The sequence below is a fragment of the Ahaetulla prasina genome, chromosome 2 (genome assembly GCF_028640845.1).
Source record: "Ahaetulla prasina isolate Xishuangbanna chromosome 2, ASM2864084v1, whole genome shotgun sequence".
In the NCBI taxonomy this organism is placed as follows: Eukaryota; Metazoa; Chordata; class Lepidosauria; order Squamata; family Colubridae; genus Ahaetulla; species Ahaetulla prasina.
This window is the reverse complement of record NC_080540.1, coordinates 26,657,235-26,669,796: the sequence shown is the minus strand read 5'-3', so window position 1 is coordinate 26,669,796 and position 12,562 is coordinate 26,657,235. Positions and strand designations below refer to the sequence as shown.

The following is a 12,562-nucleotide window of genomic DNA, read 5'->3' as shown; positions in this document are numbered from 1 at the left end:
CTCGGGAACCTGATGGCGTCGCTGGACCTCCGGGACCTCAGCTAAGTCTTGCGCCTCCCCCGGGTCATTGTCAGCTGTGGGATTAAATAAGGAGGGGTCATAATTTATTTCTTGTGGTTTAATGTGTTCGGTTATTCGTCTCCTTATCTGATCTATGTGGCGCCTCCATACTCGGTTGTCTTGTAGTTCCACCAAGTATGACTTTGGGCCGGTTGCTTTTATTATTTGCCCTGCGAGCCAACTTGGGCCGGGCCGTCTCCGTAGTTGCGGGCCCACACTCGATCGCCTATGCTCATTTCCCTTGTTTTGTCTATTTCCCCCTTGTAACCCTCAGGTGTGTAATGGGGACTCAAACGGTCAAGTGAGCACCGGAGTTTCCGTCCCATTAATAATTCGGCGGGGCTTCTGCCTGTAGCAGTGCTTGGGGTTCTGTGCTGAACGGCCAGGAAAAAGTCTATCTTTGTCTGCCAGTCCCCTGGCTTGAGCCTGGACAATGCCTCCTTGGCGCTCCAGACGGAACGCTCTGCAAGGCCGTTCGACGCAGGGTGGAAAGGCGCAGAGAGGGCATGTCGGATGCCCTCCTCTGCCAAGTATTCTTCGAACTGGGCTGCCGTGAATTGCGGCCCATTGTCGGACACCAGAGTGTCCGGCAACCCGTGGGTTGCGAATAAGTGGCGCAGGGCTACAATTACTGCCTCGGCCGTAGTGGATTTCATAAGTATGATCTCCAGCCACTTTGAGAATGCGTCGACAACTACTAGGAACGTTTGGCCATGGAAGGGGCCAGCAAAATCAATGTGGATTCTTGACCAGGGCCCTTGGGGTTTTTCCCATTCCCTGACTGGCGCCGTTGGGGGTAGGGGTCTGGACTCTTGGCAAGCCTGGCATTTCCCCACCCTTTCAGCAATCTCTGAGTCCATGAGTGGCCACCACACGTAGCTTCTCGCTAACCCTTTCATCCGGACAATCCCTGGATGGCCCTCGTGGAGGAGGTCCAGTACCCTGCCCCTTAATTTATCGGGAATTACCACACGATCACCCCATAACAGGCATCCCCCTTGAGCCGAGAGCTCATCCTTTTTTTTAACAAACTCCTTGAAACGTTCGCCCGGCGCAGCGGGCCACCCTCTTTGTACCCAACCGAGTACAGTCCTTAACATAATGTCCCGGTATGATGCCCGAGCCACTTCCTTAGATGTGACTGGGCCAGAGTCCAAAGAGTCAATAAGCAGGACGGGTGTCCCCGGAGTGGGATCTTCGATGGCCCCTGGTAGTGGGCATCTGCTTAGCGCGTCCGCATGCCCCACTTCTTTCCCTGGTCGATGCTGTAGCTTGTAGGAATAAGCGGCTAAGAAAATAGTCCATCGAGTCAATCGTGGCGAAAGTGCCACAGGCGTTGGGCGGTCGCCGGCTAGTATTCCCAATAGCGGTCTGTGGTCAGTCACAATTTCAAAATTCCGCCCAAAAACATATTCGTGGAATTTTTTTACTCCTGACACAATTGCTAGCGCTTCTTTATCTAATTGGCTATAGTTCCTCTCTGGGGAGGACATTGTTCTAGAGTAGAAGGCTATAGGGGCTTCTATACCGTTTGGAAGTCTGTGGCTGAGGACAGCCCCCACCCCGTAAGGGGAGGCATCGCAAACCAGCACTAGGGGCAATGAGTTATGATATTGAACGAGCAGGCTATCGCTTGAGAGCAGGTTTTTTACAGCCTCAAAAGCCCTGTTCTCTGCCTTTCCCCAAGACCAGACAGTATTTTTCCCTAAAAGTTTGTGCAACGGCTCAGCAACGGTCGCTTTGTTTTTCAAAAAGACCGCGTAAAAATTCACTAGCCCAAGGAACGCCTGTAACTCAGCTTTGTTTTTGGGCGCTGGAGCCTTTTTTATTGCCTTGACCTTGCTCTCCGTGGGGTGAATCCCTTTCTTGTCTATACGGTAGCCCAAGAATTCAACGGACTCTACCCCTATTTGGCATTTGTTTACTTTAACCTTCAGCCCGGCTGACCGGAAAATGCCCAGAACCTTTCTTAATCGCTCCCCCAATTCCTCTATGTTGTCTGCGGATATTAAAACATCATCGAAATAGGGAACTACCCCGGGGAGCCCTTGTAACAGTCGTTCCATTAAGTTTTGGAACAGTCCCGGTGCCACACTCACCCCAAATTGTAATCTAGTGCATTTGAATGCCCCTCTGTGAGTTACAATTGTTTGGGCTTCAGCTGTGTTGGCGTCTACGGGCAGTTGTTGGTAGGCTTGGGCCAAGTCTAACTTTGCAAAGACTTGCCCTTGCCCCAAAGAGTGCAGTAAGTGTTGCACCACGGGAACGGGGTAAGCGCTTTTCTGTAAGGCTTTATTTAGCGTCGCCTTGTAGTCAGCGCATATTCTAATGGACCCGTCTGATTTTATTGGGGTGACGATTGGCGTCTCCCACTTTGCGTGGTCGACTGGCACCAAAATCCCCTGGTTTATGAGCTTATCCAGCTCCTTGTCAATTTTTGGTTTCAGGGCGAAAGGGACTCTCCTTGCCTTTAATCTAATGGGGGCAACCTGGGGGTCTAAGTTGAAGGAAATAGGGGTCCCCCTGTACTTGCCCAGGCAGTCCTTGAAGACATCTTCGAACTCGGTCAAGAGAATGTCTTTCAGATTACAGTCACTTCTGTAGATGCCAGTCACTCCCATGCCCAGGGCACGGAACCAGTCTAGTCCCAACAGGCTGGGCAGGGTCCCTTCGACGATCGTGATGGGCAGGGTCTTTTTGTGTGGTCCGTACTCGACTCGGACGGAGGTGGTCCCTCGAACAGGGATGCGATTCCCTTGGTAGTCGTGGACTCGCAACCGTTGTGCTTGCAGGTGGCGCTTCGCGACAGACGGCAGTGACTTCGCCAAAGTGTCCCAGGACATGATGGTGATCGCTGATCCCGTGTCTACTTCGAGCCGCACGAACTCCTCTATTTTGGTTTGGTGAAGATCTTCTTCCACTCGGGCGCCGCCTATGACCACAGTCGCTTGGTTTGAATCGCTTTTCTGTTTGAGCCAATCGCGGTCGCCTTGCTGATTCCGCTCTGATTGGCCGATTTGAATTTTCGGCGGGAAGGTTGGGCCGCTCGACAAACTTGAGCTAGGTGCCCTTTCTTCCCGCACCGACATGTCGCGTTTTAAACTTGCAGCGTTGGCGCTGGTGTTGTCGGTCCCCTTTGTCGTTTATCGGTTCGGCAGACCCTTCCTCATCTGTCCCGCCGGATTCGGTCTGAACCTCCTCCTGATGCACTGGGGTTTGCTTCGCCGCTTTTGGGGAACCGCTGCAGTGTCTCGTGGATATTTCATGTGCTCTGGCTTCTTAGCAGCCGCCGCCGCAACCGGATGTCTCGACCTCGGATGAGTTGCTCGAGGAGCACCTCGCCCAGGTCGCGTATCCGCAGTCCTTGACGCTTTCTTAGGGCGCCATGTAGTCACCGGCGGATTCGCCTCCTCTGCCTTCGCCTCCGAATTCAAACCGCCGCACGATTTGGACGGCGCTATGGGGCGGTTTTTGAGTAAAGTCTGTAGAGTTGGCCACGACACCGATTGCAACGGTGTTGGCTCGCCAGGGCTTCCGCAATATCAATGACCTCCGACCACAGTGGCTTAGGAAATAAGCCCTTCGGTTGTCTGAACTCCTTGCAGTTCGTGGCTTCTAGAAAGCTTTCGAAACGGGTCATATACGTTCCCCATTTCTCTTTTGTCGGATCAAACGGTGCGGGCGGAGTGTAACTGGCCATCTCCGCTTTTCTGCCCTGTGTTTGCTGGGTTCGGATCTATCGTGCTTCAGCTCGGTTCTCCTTAGTTCTCAAAATCCCATCCTCGTCGCCAGTGTTAGGTTCTGGAAGTAACGAGGCTGGAGACCAGGGTAGTGACAACAGCTCTTTAATATAGGGTGAACCCAGCAACAGGCTGGGGGAAAAACCTCTCCTTTTATACAGTTCTACTGGTGGCTTCGTCCAATCAGCAACGTGCTGATTTCCCGCCCAAATATTTAAAGGTACAACAAGAATACATAACAGAAAGGGTGTTGGATAGGTGTGCCACCTGAGTTGTAAAAATAACAAAAGTGGGATATAAATGAGAGAATAAACACACAAACCAACCTGATTAGCTGGTCTTGTGAAATCATTCATCTCTATTCATCTTGCCAAGCATTAACATTTTTGCAGATCATCATGAGACAACCTGGCATTTCCTGAGTTGCTAATTCTGATTGGGAGAAACGCTTGAGAAGGAAAAGTGTTCTTTCTCCTTATCGCACTTCACACACAGAGGCGATATTCCTGCACCAGCTTTTGGCATTTCTTAGCAGCAAGAGCCACTATGGGGCTCCCTCTACCAACATCAGAAGTCCTGGCAGCCTGGGAGCTTCAGACCCTGGAAATTTTGCCAGAGCTTGTTGCAAAGGGGGAATATTAAGGGTCGCCCCCTGGTGTTTGGGGAGGGGGCCAGGAGCGGGAAATGGGAGTCCGCATCCAGAGTTTGGCTTATCTGGGAGGAAGTGCTCATTCACCTTCACTTTTGGCTCCTAGAAATCAGAGGCCACCCGTGGGAGATTCTTGATGTCAGGCCTGGAAACCATACTAGACTTTAGGGTTCCAGACGCTGCCACATTTTTCCCTTGAGGGTTGAGGGGTATGGTAACATTCTTCAAGCGGTCAAGGTCGGATGGTGTTCACATCTGCAGGAGGAGTGGCGAGAAGATATTTGAATGAACTGGGAGAACGTGGGACCATGTGACCAGCAAAGGGGTTAGGGGGGTGGGACTCCTGGGGTTTATATAAAACTGGGAAAAGAATCCGGAAGTTCAGTTTTGGAATTTCACTCATTGTGTGCCAGCTTCCTCATGCTAGTAAAGAACTCTGAAAGACAATGGCTTCTGAGGTTTTTTTATGCAGAAGAGGTTTTTCTGGAACCTTGACACTTGATTTTATTTATTTATTTATTTATTTATTTCATCAAGCTTGTATTAGATAACAGATATAGGTATAGACATAATTATGAATACATGAGATGGATACGTATAAAAGGGAACATTAGGACAGGGATGGTGGGCACCTTGGTGCTCTTATGCACACCCCTAACAGACCTCTTAGGAATGGGGTGAGGTCGACAGTAGACAGTCTAAGGCTAGAGTTTTGGGGGTTTGGGAACCGGGTTTTTTTACTACCGGTTCTGTGGGCGTGGCTTGGTGGGCATGGCAGGGAAAGGATATTGCAAAATCTCCCTACCCACTCCTGGCGGAAGGATATTCCAAAATCCCCATTCCCACCCCACTCTCGCCAGCCAGAGTTCTCCGAACTGCTCAAAATTTCTGCTACCAGTTCTCCAGAACCTGCTGGATTTCACCCCTTCCAACTTTCTTATTCTATGTTTCAAATGGAGCAAAAGATATTTGAAGTATTTGAAGTGTTGATGGGGCATGTCTGAGAGCAATACAACTTAGAGATTGCTCCCATGGTCCAAAAGAGGAGAATAAAGCTTTTTTAAAATGGGGGGGGACCACAGAAACAGCTTTTTTCTAATATTACCCCCAATAAATGCAGAGTCAAAAGATCCCCCTTAAAACTCCATAAGAGCGTCCCATTAACTAAATCATTTTGAAGCTGAAGAAAACCTCTGAGCTAGGAAATATTTAACCTGTAACTATTTAAAAGGTGGTCGAGAATAGATATGATATGGATGTCGGCAGTCGTGATAGAGAATATACAAGAGGTGAATATTGGTTGAAATATATGGACAGACCATAATCCAATGATGATAACATGGAAAGGACAGAAGAAAAGAAGAAGATGGACTTTGAATATAGAAATATTAAAAGAAAATGATTTGCAACTATTTGTGGAAAAAGAAAGTCTTTCTTTGAAATAAATAAAAAAGAGGACACATTGCTTCAGAATATGGGATACAATGAAGGCATATATTAGAGGACTGGCAAGAACCTATACTGGAAAAACAAAACAAAAGGAAAAGACAGGAACAGATAGAATTGGAAGAAGAATACAAAAAACTAGAGAAAGAATTTCCAGAAGATAGCCGGAATGACAGAGTTAAGAAAAGAATGGAACTAAAAAAACATGAAATAAAACTAAATGAACAAGAGCTGTTAGGAAATAAATTAAGAACAATCTAGGCAGAACTTTCTTGAAAGTGCAAATAAACCAGGAAAATGGCTAGCATATAAAATAAAAAAAGAAAAGGAGAAGAAAATAATAAAGCATCTATTAGATGAAAAGGGAAAACTACATTATAGTAAGAAGAAAAGAACTCAAAATTACTATGAAAAACTATACTGTCAAGAGGACATTTTGGAGGAAGAGACAATAAAATATTTAGAAAACTCAGATCTACCAAAAATATCGGAACAACATAAGGCATTGTTAGAAGGAAGAATAACAATGATGGAATTGACTGAAGCAATCAAAAGACCAAAAAGTGGGATGGCACTGGGACCGGATGGCCTACCAACGGAACTATATAAAACCTTTCAAGAAATAATGAGTAATGGAATGCTAGAGCTGTATAATGAACTTCTAGATAAAGAAACAATGCAAGATTCGTGGAGAGAGGCATATGTAACACTTATACCTAAAGAAGATGAAGACTTACAACTGATAAAAAATTACAGACCAATTTCGCTATTGAATGTGGAGTATAAGATTTTTGCCTCTATAATGGCAAAGAGATTAAAAAGACTGTTAAATGAATTTATTCATAGAGATCAAAATGGTTTCTTCCCTAAGAGACAAATTAGAGATAACACGAGGATAATATTAAATGCGTTGGAATACTATGAATCACATCCAGAGCAACAAATGGCAATGACATTTTTAGATGCACAAAAAGCTTTTGACAACGTAAATTGGCAATTGATGATAAAACAATGGAAGACAATGGACGTTGGGGAGAGATTCATAAATATTATAAAAACAATTTACGAGAAACAGTCAGCTAAGACAATGACAAATGGAGAAATGACAGGAAATGTTAAAATCAGGAAAGGTACAAGGCAAGGTTGTCCGTTATCCCCACTGCTATTTATTTTGACATGAGAAGTTTTGAACAGGAATATCAGATGAAATGACAACATAAAAGGAATGAAAATTAAAAAAGAAGAATATAAACTGCAAGCTTTTGCTGATGGCCTAGTTATTCTGGAAGAACCACTTACATCGGGTTCTGAACTATTAGAACAAATAGAGGTTTATGGAAAAATGTCTGGCTTAAAAATAAACAAGGAAAAAACAAAAATACTGGTGAAAAATATGACAGAAAAACAGAAAAGAGAGATAACAGAGAGGCTGGATATTCAAGTGGTGAAAAAAGGGAAATACTTAGGAATATATTTAACATCAAGATGTGTAACAATAAAAGAAGATAATTATTATAAACTAAAAGATAAAATTGAGAAGGATTTGGAGAAATGGAAAAACTTGCAACTCTCACTCATGGGGAGAATAGCAATTATAAAGATGAATATATTACCAGACTATTATATCTATTTCAGACAATACTGATAAAACTTGAAAAAACTTATTTTCAACATCTTAACAAAATAACAAGAAGATTTATACGGCAAAGGAAAAAAGCTAGAATTAGTCTAAAGATGTTACAGGATACGAGGTTAAGGGGAGGATTTGGACTGCCAAACTGGGAACTATATTACCAGGCAGCAGCACTGACTTGGATGAAGAAATGGGTGGAATTAAGGAATACAAGATTACTGACTTTGGAAGGACATTTATTTATTTATTTATTTTATTTGATTTTTATACCGCCCTTCTCCTGAAGGACTCAGGGCGGTGTACAGGCATAACAAAACCGACAATACAATATACAAGTTTAAAATACGATTTAAAAAACTTATTTTAAATTAGCCCAATGATTAAAATTTACCATACTAAGAAAACCCCGTTTAAAACCCCGTTTAAAATTAATAAATTTAAACATTAAAATCCCAATTTAAGCCAGCCCTGCGCGGATAAAAAGATGAGTCTTGAGTTCGCGACGAAATGTCCGAAGGTCGGGTATTTGGCGTAAACCCGGGGGAAGTTCGTTCCAGAGTGTGGGAGCCCCCACAGAGAAGGCCCTTCCCCTGGGGGCCGCCAGCCGACATTGTTTGGCGGATGGCACCCTGAGAAGTCCCTCTCTATGGGAGCGTACGGGTCGGTGGGAGGCGTGTGGTAACAGCAGGCGGTCCCGTAAGTACCCAGGTCCTAAGCCATGGAGCGATTTAAAGGTCATAACCAACACCTTAAAGTGCACCCGGAAGGCCACAGGCAGCCAGTGCAGTCTGCGCAGGAGCGGTGTTACATGGGAGCTACGCGTAGCTCCTCTATAGCAGCTGCATTCTGGACTAACTGAAGCCTCGGCGCACTTCAAGGGAGCCCATGTAGAGAGCATTACAGTAATCAGCGAGAGGTAGCGGCGCGCATGAGTGACTGTGCATAAGGCATCCCGATCAAGGAAGGCGCAACTGCGAACCAGGCGAACCTGGTGGAAGGCCCTCCTGGAGACGGCCGTCAAATGATCTTCAAGCGACAGCCGATCATCCAGGAGGACACCCAAGTTGCGCACCTATCCTTTGGGGCCAGTAACTCGCCTCAACAGCCAGCGGCTGCAGCTGACTGAATCGGGTGCGGCATCCACAGCCACTCCGTCTTGGAGGGATTAAGCTTGAGCCTGTTTCTCCCCATCCAGACCCGTACAGCTTCCAAACACCGGGACAGCACTTCGACAACTTCATTGGGGTGGTCTGGGGTGGAAAAGTACAGCTGAGTGTCGTCAGCGTACTGCTGGTATCTCACCCCGAAACCACTGATGATCTCACCCCACCGCTTCATGTAGATGTTGAACAGCAGGGCGAGAGCTGAGGGACCCCCGAGGCCCTCGCCCTCTGCCCCCCTGTCAACACCGTCAGAGAGATAGGAGGAGAACCACCGATATACGGTGCCTCCCACTCCCAATCCCCCCAACCGGCGCAGCAGGATACCATGATCGATGGTATCGAACGCCGCTGAGAGGTCTAATGATTTGCATGATTTGCAACTAGGATGGCATACCTTTTTATGGTACGGGAGAAGAAAGATACATACATATTTTTATAGAATAGAATAGAATAGAATTTTTTTATTGGCCAAGTGTGATTGGACACACAAGGAATTTGTCTTGGTGCATATGCTCTCAGTGTACATAAAAGAAAAGATACGTTCATCAAGGTACAACATTTACAACACAAATGATGGTCAGTATATCAATATAAATCATAAGGATTGCCAGCAACAAGTTATAGTCATACAGTCATAAGTGGAAAGAGATTGGTGATGGGAACTATGAAACGATTAATAGTAGTGCAGATTCAGTAAATAGTCTGACAGTGTTGATGGAATTATTTGTTTAGCAGAGTGATGGCCTTCGGGAAAAAACTGTTCTTGTCTAGTTGTTTTGGTGTGCAGTGCTCTATAGCGTCGTTTTGAGGGTAGGAGTTGAAACAGTTTATGTCCAGGATGTGAGGGATCTGTAAATATTTTCATGGCCCTCTTCTTGATTCGTGCAGTATACAGGTCCTCAATGGAAGGCAGGTTGGTAGCAATTGTTTTTTCTGCAGTTCTAACTATCCTCTGAATTCTGTGTTTTACTTGTTGGGTTGCAGAACCGAACCAGACAGTTATAGAGGTGCAAATGACAGACTCAATAATTCCTCTGTAGAATTGGATCAGCAGCTCCTTGGGCAGTTTGAGCTTACTGAGTTGGCACAGAAAGAACATTCTTTGTTGTCCTTTTTTAATGATGTTTTTGATATTAGCTGTCCATTTGAGATCTTGCGATATGATAGAACCTAGAAATTTGAAGGTTTCTACTGTTGATACTGTGTTGTCAAGTATTGTGAGAGGTGGAAGTATGGAAGGGTTTCTCCTAAAGTCTACCACCATTTCTACGGTTTTGAGTGTGTTCAGTTCCAGATTGTTTTGGTTGCACCACAAGGCTAGTTGTTCGACCTCTCGTCTATATGCGGATTCGTCATTGTCTCGAATGAGACCAATCACTGTTGTGTCATCTGCGAACTTCAGTAGCTTCAGTAGCTTTAGATGGATCATTGGAGATGCAGTCATTGGTATACAGAGAGAAGTGGGGAGAGCATACAGCCTTGGGGGGCCCCTGTGCTAATTGTACAGGTATTTGATGTGATCTTGCTTAGCTTCACCTGCTGCTTCCTGTTTGTTAGGAAGCTTGTGATCCACTTACAAGCCTGTTCCGGTACCTGTAGCTGGTTTAGCTTAGTTAGGAGAATGTCTGGAATTATGGTATTGAATGCTGAACTAAAGTCTACAAAAAGGACCCTTGCATAGGTCTTTGGAGACTCAAGATGTTGTAGGATGTAGTGCAGAGCCATATTAACAGCATCATCTGTTGATCTATTTCCTCGGTATGCAAATTGCAAGGGGTCTATATTATAGACATTATAGACATTACATAAGAAATGCACTGCTATTGGCATGGGAGAAGCTCAGAAATAAATACTGTATGAAAATTCCAACAGGGTTATCAACAATGGAGGCTTTAATACTGCCAAATACTTTCAATCTTAGAAATATTGTTAGGTATAAAGATTTATTAACAGATGGGGGGGAATTGAAGCAGAAACAATATTTGGAAGAACAGGGGATTGAGTTAAATTGGTATATGTATATGCAAATACAAGCAAGCTATCAGAAAGATGTTAAACTCGATGGTTTTTATTTAGAAAAGACTGAGCTGGATAGGATTCTCACAGAAACGGAGGACAAATTAATTAAAAAAAATATAACTTTTTGTTGGGGATTGAGTTAGAAGAGGAACAAGTAAAGGAAAATATGTTAGCTTGGGGTAAAAAATTTGGATTTTCAATAGACCTAGACAAATGGCAACAACCATGGGAAAGGAATTATAAATTAACACCTTCTACTACATATAAAGAAAATCAATATAAAATGTTTTATAGATGGCATATGCCACCTGAGAAACTGGCAAAAATGTTTAAAGATAAATCAGCTAAATGTTGAAAATGTCATCAGTTACCAGGATCTTATTATCATATGTGGTGGACATGTCCGGAAGCCAAAAACTATTGGGAGAAAATAAAGGGTTGGTTAGAAGAAATGACCCAACAACATATTGATTCAAAACCAGAGTTGTTTTTATTGGGGATCCTACCAGAGAAAATTAGTAAAGAAAATATTTATTTGATTATACATGTAATTACAGCAGTAAAAATTATTTTTGCAAAAAATTGGAAAGCAGAGAAAATACTCCTTGAAGGAGAAATGATTAGAAAAATTTTAGACTGTGCAGAAATGAACAGATTAACTTTGAGGATTAAAGAAAGAGAGGATTCAGAATATTTTAAGATATGCGATAAATTTTATTATTGGTTAGAAGAAAGGTATAGATGAACAATGGATAATTATGTAAGAAAATGATAATAATGTATCTGTGGAGAAATGGTGATAGTTTAAATTGGAGTGAAGAAAGAAGAAACAACAAAAGATGGAGCCAGGAAGAAAACACTGAGACGTCGCACGGATGTTTTAAATGTACGTCTGTCCAAAAAATAAAAAAACTTTTAAAAAACTATTTAAAAGGTCTGAGTTGAGAAATATCTAATACATTTAACAATGTGTTAAATGAAGTTCAGAAGAAAAACTACCCTACACAGTACAAAAGAATTTCTCCTAGTTAAATAGCTTCCAGCCTAATTGAAGGTTACCTCAGAAAGAGGGTTCCTGGCGTATTCCCCATTTCCTCCTCAAGAGTTGCTCTTGCCGTCTGGTTGAAAGAAGGAAAGAGATCCTTCTGGACTCAAACTGACTTTGGGTTTTCGTTACCTTTCCTGCTCCAGTCGTGTTACCAGATGTGCCCGTGCCTCAAACTGAACACATGGAGGTGGAGGTTGTACAGTGAGCAAAAGTTTTATTCTGCAGAAAAAGTGGTACACAAAGATCTCCCTCAAAACCTGTTTATCCCACCAACGTTTTACAAAGCATTTCCCACCGTTTACACGTCAGAGTCAGAAGGTATTTCCTCATCTCCCTTTACTTTACTTTACTTTATTTTATTGTCATTGCACATTGTACAATGAAATTAAATGTCGTCTTCAGGGTACATTATAACGATAAAAATAAAAACACAAACATACATCCTTTACATTCTATATAACTGAAACCGAAAACCCGATATTGCAGTATACCAGTGATGGCAAACCTTTTTGCCATTGCGTGCCAAAAAAAGGGGGAGCGCGGCGGGGGGTCATGAGCATGCCCACAGCCATAATTCTATGTGCCCCACCCAACGCATGCGCACGGGATGCCCGCCGGGCTCCCCCCACTTTTGGCCGGGTGGGCCCAGTAGGCCCGTTTTTTGCTCTCACCAGGCTTCAGAGCCTTTCTAGGAGCCTTGGGAGGCGAAAACGGCTCCCCCCCCCACACACACACACCCCGGAGGCCCTCCAGGCTAGAAATGGCCCATTTGCCAACTTCCTGTGTGACCAGAAGTTGGCAAAC

General features: G+C 44.2%; 1 protein-coding gene across 1 annotated transcript in view; it reads left to right on the top strand.

Annotated features, from left to right (window-relative positions):
• LOC131193419 (zinc finger protein 420-like) overlaps positions 1-12,562 on the top strand; it is a 106,116-nt gene that overhangs the window by 9,299 nt on the left and 84,255 nt on the right. The gene's annotated exons all lie outside the window — the stretch shown is intronic.